We start from the raw sequence: 9,860 nt of genomic DNA, 5'->3' as shown, positions 1-9,860 counted from the left end.
CCATTTAAAAAAATACAACTTTGATATTTTTTACTTATTTGAGACACTCTGTATCTTGTAAAATTATTTTTAAATTGTACCTCTAATAGTCCTTCATCGAACCCAAAACTTACAATTTGTAAAAATCTCATCGTTTAGCTACAATACTCCGTGTCGTATGTGGTGAACAACCCTGTATAGAGTGACAATGGCAATAGATATACCGACAATTTTACTCGAAATATTAAGTATACCGTGCGTCTCAGAAGTGGCTCACCTCTATAACCGTTTTATTTTTTCAGATAAAAAAACGAGATTTGGTATGTTAGTATATGACATAAATTAGGATTGATTGACGTATCCAATTGTTTTTAGTCACTTCCTGTTTCACCGGAAATGATTACAACTTTTGATTTTTAAATGGCACCCCCGGTATATTTTTGCTTTATTGGATAGAAAATGACATTCTGAATAGAATGACATATCACATGTCAACTTTTGAAAGTTTCGCTTTAAAAAAATCGTATTTTAAATTTCAATCTAGAGTGCCATGGCTGTGTTAAAAACACTAATTTTTAATCAAGGAGCCTTGGAAAATAAATTTGATCGTCTAATGTTTTTCGTGTCTTGTCCTGGCCGGTTTAAAGATGCCAAATCGTATTTTTAATCATATCTCATATTTGTCAAATTGAACGATGGTGACTTATTAATATATTTAGAATAAGGCATTTTTTACGAATAATTTGGTACAACACACTTGGTATTTCGAGTCAAATTGTCGTTATGAACCGCATGTTACAACTTGAAATAAACCATATAAGAAAATGACAAAAGTTGACATATGATATGTCATTCTATTCAGAGTGTCATTTTCTACCGAACGAAGTAAAAAAAATCGAGGGTGCCATTTAAAAATCAAAAGTTGTAGTCATTTCCGGTGAAACAGGAAGTGATGAAAAACAATTGAATTCGTCAATCAATCCTAATTTATGTCATATATTAACGTACCAAATCTCGTTTTTTTATCTAAAAAAATAACAAAGTTATAGAGGTGAGCCACTTTTGAGACGCACCCAGTATACTAAAATACCAAATCTCGTTTTTTTTATCAGAAAAAATATAAAAGGTATAGGGGTGAGTCACCTTTGAAAAACCTTCGGTATTGTATAGATTGATATGTTTTATTGTAACAGAAACAATAACAGTTGACAGAAAAATAAACAAAAATCAACATTAGGCCCAATCACTTTAAAATCCATTAATTTTAGAAACATTTCATTTTTTGTGTTTCACATTATTTTGTATCGGTTTGAAATGAATAATATTTTGTTTATAAAATGGGTATTTGTTATTTAATAAAATATTGCATTTATAGTGTTTATATTTATGTTTATTCATATATTTATACAGTACCTATATTAAAAAAGGTTTTTTTACTAGGAAACACCGAACAATTCTTTTATGTACAAAGACATATATAAAAGATATAGACTCTCCATATGCATCGAATTATTGTGAACCCACATATACAAGAAAAATATAAATACAGGTTGAACAAAATGTGGTGTTGTCACATCGAATTTTAGAAGTCAAGAAATTGTTGGTTCTGTATTAATAACTGAAATGTTTTAACCACAAGACATCATCTATCCAAAAACAAAGAAAAATATTGTATTTACTCATTATTACTCTGAACTATTATCGTACATTTCACCACTATGAGTTGTTTTTTAATCCGAGATAAAATGAAACACACGTAATTTTAAGTAGGTACTCGAATTTTATTTACATTTAACAACAAATAGATATTTTTACCATCAGGTACATACCATCTTCTAAGTTTCACTTTAAACGTACACTAATAGAAAGCGCTAGAGTACCGATACCAAATATGGTTTCTCTTGGTTGTAGGATGGTACAAACAAATAAAACATTGAAAATCTATCGTCATGATATTGAGTTTATTTAAAAGTATGATTATAATATAATCCACCAAAGTACACAAAATGCTTCCATAAACATAATGCCCTAAGATGCTTTCTAAGGAAGTTATAGTCCATGAAAGTTTTTACAGCCCTTAGGGAATCAAGGGATGATTTTTTTTCGGGCAAAAATTAGTGTAAAATGTAAGAAATGAATATCCATCATCAAGTTGCGACTTATTACGAAACTATTGCAGCAAAAAAATGCATCATACATAAATAAAAAGGCCAATGTATGTGCACCCTAACTTTGGGGATCCAATAACTCCATAAAAAATTAATCTCTTGTAATTCCGCGATATGGGAAAACACCGATATTTACCAACTACTTTGTTTTCTAAAAAAGACATCCTGTTACTGACATTAGGTGTACCTTTGCTTAGCAATACCCTTAATAATTAAAATTCACACATACAGTAAACTGCTTTAAAAAGAACGCTTCAATCACCATGTCGGATATATACAGGGTCACTATGTACGGAAACGATCGATTATTAGGTAAAATATAGGAAGTACCGCAAAAAGTTAAATACAAAAGTTATAGAATTTTTAAATATCTATTAGCGAGTAATAAATTTAAGTATACAGGATCGGTCATAAAGTCGTGACACATAAACGTTTCGTTTTTTTTAATAGAACCCCCTGTATATTACTGTATATTTCAATTCTTCCTTCAATTCTAAGTAAAAATCGAAATACACCCAATGTGCCTCAAACCAACCGTTTCCGAGTTATTGACTTTTGAAAATATCACTTAAACAATTTGATTTAATTAATTTCCATATGTTCAGTTTAATTTAACGATGCCCTTCTATTGAAACTGTGGTACTTAATAATATTTGACATTAGTTCTCAAGTTACCATTTATAGATGTATAAAATGGGAGTAGGTATATCAAGTCTGGAAATTATAAAATTTTCGTTTAACATTTCAATTCTTTAATTTATGTACATTGTGTATTACGATTATTGCTTAAAATTGAAGGAAGAATTGAAATATGCAATAAAACACAGGGGATTTCATTTAAAAAAAAATAAAGTTTGATGTGACACAACTTTATGACCGACCCTGTATACTCAAATTTACTAGTAGCTAATAGGCATTTAAAACCCCATTACAACAGTATCACAGTTTCGGCAAAATGGCATCGTTAAATAAAACTGAACATATCGAAATTAATTAAATCAAATTGTTTAAGTGAAATGTTCAAAAGTCAATAACTCGGAAACGGTTGGTTTAAGGTACATTATGTGTATTTCAATTTTTGCTTAGAATTGAAAGAAGAATTGAAATGTGTAATAATAATACAGGGGATTCTATTTAAAAAAATGAAACTTTGAAGTGCCACGACTTTATGATTGACCCTGTATACATAAATTTATTACTCACCAATAGACTTGTAGAATAGATGGAAAGATTGTAGAATACATGGAAAACATAATTATTCCTCGTATTTTTGGTTTGTATTTTAAAAATGATATAGTTTACATGAAGTATACATAATATACAGTTAATAAATACAATATACATATATATACCTATTTATAGTAATAAATACTTTGGCAGATAAACTATGAACCATACAAATGCAGCAAATGTTTTACAATATGGCTGAAATCGTACTCCATAGTCAATGTAGATAGTTTTTGTGTTAATACTAATAATTTAAAAAAATATGTGGTCATTTTTTGACAAGTTTATATTAGTTTATTAATTGCAGTAAACATTATAATATATAAATAAATTTTGTGAATGCAAATAATAATATATCACTATTAGTAGATATTGAATGTTTTTTGTTAAATTAGATCGATTTTCAAACCCCAAAATGTAAAATATATTTTACATTTTACCCATTATCTTATGTACCACCTATTTATTATTTGTATATTGTAAAACATTTGCTGCATTTGTATGGTTCATAGTTTATTTGCCAAAGTATTTATTACTATAAATAGATATATATTATATTGTATTTATTAACTGTATATTATGTATATTTGATGTAGACTATATCATTTTTAAAATACAAACCAAAAATACGAGGAATAATTATGTTTTCCATGTATTCTTCAACATATTTATTAATCCGTAGTATCTAACTAGCGTGACGTCATAAGTCTCGCTCCGTGGCTGTTCTTTTAGAGACGGCATTGGTCTAATATTTAGAAATGTCAAAAGCTGATGACATTTTACTTTTGTCAATTATGACATTTCGTGTTGATTTTTGCAAGAAGAGGAAGAACTGTCACTTGTTTTATTATTTTCCTTTTCTATTTCACGGAAGTAAAAAGAGTTACCTATCTGATTCGTTCAGGCACTCAATTTAAAGAATATCGGTAACTTTTTTGACAGGGGGATTTTATATTTGCCATGTTGGTAAAAAATAACGGTCAAAATTCAAAGTTATTCATTTTATAGACTATATCACACTATCAGCTCTGCGAAATAGGAAAAGTAGTTTTTCAAAGGAACGCTTGTTAAGAAAATTCCTATTTGGATACCTTTGAGCATAAACCCTTCAGGCCAACAAGCAATTGTTCTCACAAAATAAAATCATTAGTAACATACTTATCCATTCCTTCCGCCACACGGTGGAGTATTAGCATGAAAAAGGTGATCGAAATTCGAAAAAGCAAACGTGTTTAAGATTTCCCCAAAAATGATAAATGATAAGTTAAATCATGTCTGCCATGAATTGCGTTGCTATGAGTCTGTTTAGTTGCATTCATTTGTTTCAACGAAACGTCAAAGTTGTTACTTCTCACAGATAAGAGGTAAATGGCTAAATTTTATGTTTAAGATTATAAATTGTTGTTGTTCTTGTGCTCCTTTTACGTTTATATTATTGTTTTGATTAAAAATAGGTATGTATTCTACAAAAACATATTATTTATTTTCATATTCTCTATACTAACGATTTTTTTTGCAACTAAAAGTTGGGCGTTCAAAAAATTTGATTAAATTTGTGACATTTTTATTATACTTAGAGATTTAGTTGCGCATTTCGAAGAATTCAGCATATTGTCTATATACGTTTTACTTAGTAAACATTGGACTTTCATACAGTAAAATAAAATACTGCGACTTTTTGCGACTTTGCTGATAAAATGAGAAAAACATTCTTGGTTTCCTCTAATTTGCAAATCAGTGATATACTAATGCGAGGGTAAACCTCTATGGCATTGTTGTTTACAAAGCGATCGCATTAGAGCCATTAGCAGTATAGCACAATTTGGCATTAGTAGCGGCTTTAGTGGTATGGGCATTGGTCGCGGATCAGTCCTAGCATTAGTAGTATTAGTTGCGATATTACTACTGGCATTAGTGGCATTGACCGTGGAAACACTGGAACAGTGATTTTTCTTACTTTTTTTAGAATCGACGAATTATCCTTTATTTTGTTCATATTATTTCCTCTTTAATTGAAAATAGCAATAATTTATATAATGTAGACCTTATATAAAAAAAAATTCGATCAACTGTTGGTGTCAAATACCCCACTGTGCGCCAGCAGATACTGCTTCATTTTTCTTGATAAAATAATAAATAGTGTTGCATTTAAAATAACGAAGTTTTTATGTAAAATAAATATTTAAAATAGACCAGCAATTTTTGATACGCCTGTATACATTTAAGAAAGCAATCAAATTTTTCAGTAAAGTTTATTTCTTTGGCTTGAAAGACAGCACAAGAATTAATTCTGAAAAGTAATGTACAAAGCGTTGACAAACTTTTTTATAATAACATAAATATTAATTATTTAAATATCTTTAAATATCTCAAAAACCAAAGCTTCTAAACATATTAAACTCTTATAATAAATGCCTTATTTTATGTCCAAAAATTCAAAAATTAAATAAAATACCGGGTGTGTTCCATAAGAAAAAATATAAGTTTGGTATGGATGTTAGTTCTGACACACCCTGTACATTTCAAAATAAATTTAAATTATTCACATTGGCTTCTCACATATTACCAAAAAATATTTTGTTTCTACATCTTTCTGTTTTCGTATAATCAACCGAGGCGAATGAGTGCGCCACCCTGTATACCTACCTGACTGTTAATTCACGTGTTTTCAAAGTGGGTGACAAAGAATTTTACAGGAGTGGCCAATGTTAAATGTCGACACAAGGCAATCAGAACCAATCCCATGAATTCGAAGTTTTTCATTCAATCTATCGGTAAAATTAATAAGAAATAATAATAACTATATTGAAAAAAGTACTTTCGAATATGCCTTCGGCCATTAAAAGTTTCAAGTTAGAGTTTATATAAAAGGTTTTTGTGTACAAATTAAATACTTTAATTATTTTCGTGACTGTGTTTTTCAGAAAGCAATTTAAGTAATTTCAATCAAAATATGTGGAAAGAGTTTGTATTAAAAACTTAATAACAGGTAACGCTAAATTTGTTGCAGAAATTCTCAATTTTTTGGTATTTTTTTGGATTTTGTTTATTGATTTTAAGGTACCTAATTTATTTTGTTCTGGAGATTTTTTTGAAAGATTCAAAATAATTATTGTAAAAAAATAATTGAAATATTTTTTCATTAAATATAAATATAAATCATACATCCCGTTCAAAACTGTATTAACTCAAAATAGGAAACCTTGTCAAGAGAAACAAAAGAAAATTTAAGTTAAGACAATATGCTGCTTTTTCGATACTAATGACCAAATAATATTATACAGTATGTCCGCGGATTGTCTTTACAAGAGGAAACACTTTTTTATTATTGACATTTAGAAAAAAATGCATTATTCATAACAATTTTTGCTTGTTCTAAAATGGTTGATCTCGTTTATATCTTTCCAAATTTTCAAACCGTTTAGAGAAAATTAAAAAAAAAACATGAAAATATAGGTGAATTTTTCTAAACATCAAAACGCGTTTCTATGATAATATAATTTCGTTTTCATTCCTTGATAAATTAGGGAGATATGGCAAAGTCCAGTACTGCCACAATTCGGCTATTAGCGCTGACGTTATTTTGCCATTTGCGTTTGTCGAACTTCGTTTGACCTAGTTTTCTGATTTTGTCAATCAAAAGAACATCTACATATATTCATAATTTTAATTTATTTTTATAAAAAAAAACGGCTATTAAATATGTATATCAGGAGTTTTAATTAGTGTCTAAAAGAAAGTGTGTCTAAAAAAGAGTACAATTTACCTGAATAAAGAGTTATCTCAATTTTTATAAAAAATACAGTATCTCAACTGATGAAATAACGTTCCGAAACTGTCAAATTACAGCAAGGCGTCTTCTCTTACCGGCATGCGGTAACGTTAATAGCGCACAAACGCTTATTATGACACTTTAACTGTCATAGTTGCCAAAATAACGCATCCGTTAATACCGCATATCGTTGCCATATCTCTCTATTGTTATTGATGGAATTTTTTCCCGTTTTAAAATGTTAAATAAGCACAATATTTATTTAGTTAAATGCTACGGAATGGGTAATAATAGTTTTCGGAAACTAATACCACAGATTAGGTATCCTATAAGTATACAGTAAAAATCTTGTCCCTAATTCGTGGTACGAAAATTGTTTTTTATGACGATGTGCAAACGAGTCAAATTTCCTGTGCGCAAAAATAAACTCGCGTAAAATAACAATAAACAGCGTAATAGAGAGATATCGCTAAACCGAATACCGTGCATGGACGTTAATAAGGCCAGGTGTTATTTCCTTTACGTGAGGTGCTATTAACTCTCTTCATTTATAGTTATCGGATCGGAAAGAATTCTGTTCGCGTCGCGTCCGCTATTCAAACTTAACCTAACTTTGAATTTAAAACTTTGAAATTGTCTTGTTTACTAGGTATTTTAAAAGTGCTTATTTCCAGTGCTTTATTGTTCAACGTCTGCCAGTGGGTTTAGGGCAACAAGCAAGAAATTCTCTTAGAAGGGCTAAGTCGTCATCTGCTGTAAACCTAAGACTCTTTATAGGTTCTTTAATATTGGAAGAGGTGGAATCCATATTTTGGGCCATATTTATTTAATTAAAACTAATCCCAGCTGCTTAAATAGCAAATTACCTAATAAAACTAAAGCAATAATTCAAAACAATTCAAACATAACCTAAAATAAAAGATCTCGCCGGCTGGCACCGGTTGTCAAATACCCGCACATGCCTATTTAAGCAATTTTTAAACGTTATTTAGAAATAGCGCTTGGTGTAATTGATCCACGAATTACGTCAGGCGGTAACGTTATTAGCGGGTGTTGCGTTAAAAATTGACTCGCGTATATCGTAACCATGATAAGGTACGCGTAAATACTGGATGACGCTATTCGGTTTTCCGATATCTCTCTAATAACTGTGCCGGTCAGGCGCTGTGCACAATTTTAGAGGCCATAAGTGGGCGTGCTATGTGCGCAAACTCGTAACCTAACTAGTGCCCGATTCCGAAAATTGGAACCACGAAAAACAATAAAAAAAAAGATTATAATCTGTGATAATACTATATTTTAACAGCAGCATAATAACCATAGAAACGCCTTTTACTTTTTAGGACTTTTAAAAATTCGAGTAAATTTTTATATACCTATCTTTTTAATTTCCTCTAGAACGGTATGAAAATTTAGAAAAGTGTAAACAGTATTAACCATTTTAGAATAAGCAATTTTTTTTATTAAGAACGCATTTTTCTCAAAAGGTCAATAATATAAAAGTTTTTCCTGTTGTAAAGATAATCCGGGAACATATCGCATCGACGAACCGCATCGATGCATCGCATCTACAAACCGTATCATACTCACCAAGCGTGCATGGATACATAAGGCATCAGCGCATAGTGAGTATAGGTCTTTAGACGATACGAATTTAGGCAGATCAGCTACTTGGTCATAAAATATTGAATTAAAACTAACTGAAAAAATTTCAAAAATCATCAATAAAGCATATTTATAATGCCCAGTAATTGACAGGGTCTAATTATGTGTTTTTTTTTCTACAAAGAATCTCAGTCCTGACATGTAAAGATTTACATTTTATTTGTTACTAGCGTGTACCAGCGACTTCGTTCGTGTCGTACAACATACAAACTGGATAAAATTTTCTCACATTTATGTCACCATGAGGAAAAACAATATGGCGATATTATTATATAACTTGGTAATATTTGAGGGTAGTTTCATCTCATTGGAATTTGACTTTTGAAAAATCCGTTTGCCAAAAATAAGCTTTTTACGTCAAGCAGTTTAAGCAGAATGGTGGTTAAGAAATTACCCAACTTTTTAGAACACTCTGTATGATTTTTTAAAAAATTTCAAAATATGTAAAAAAAAACAAATAAATTATGGTTGTCCAAGCGTTTTCCCGAAAGACTAACCGTTTTTTAAATAACAAATATTGTAATATTTGAGGGGCGTTTTCACCCTCTTGGAATTTGAGATTCGAGAAACCCCTCCTTATCGAACCTCACATTTGCGGGTTTATATTTCATATGGCATTTTCCACTGTAAATTTTTATCAAAGCCACCCAATGATTTTTCTCTCGTATTTTACCATTGAAAGCGCCATATGAAATAATACTGCGCGTATCTGCGAAACCGTTAAAAATTTTGAAATACTCTAAATACAAAAAATGTAATATTATTTAACTCTCCATCTAATACAAAAATAATACAGGGTGTTCCATTTAAAAACAAAGAAAAATTATTTTATATTTTAGAAAGTTTGATGTAGAATTTTCTGAACATCCTGTATAATTTACGATTTTCATATTTATAGCAAAGTAAGTACAGACCATCTAAAAGTACCTAATATAGTTTTGATTTCTACGCGAAACTTTCTAAAATGAAATAATAATTTTCTTTGTTTTTTAAATGGAACACCTGTATATTTTCAATAGACGAGTAAAGAATAGACATTTTTTGTATTT

This window comes from Sitophilus oryzae, unplaced genomic scaffold, assembly GCF_002938485.1.
Source record: "Sitophilus oryzae breed Bouriz unplaced genomic scaffold, Soryzae_2.0 scaffold_1356_pilon_pilon, whole genome shotgun sequence".
NCBI classification, from domain to species: Eukaryota; Metazoa; Arthropoda; class Insecta; order Coleoptera; family Curculionidae; genus Sitophilus; species Sitophilus oryzae.
This window is presented reverse-complemented; position numbering follows the sequence as displayed.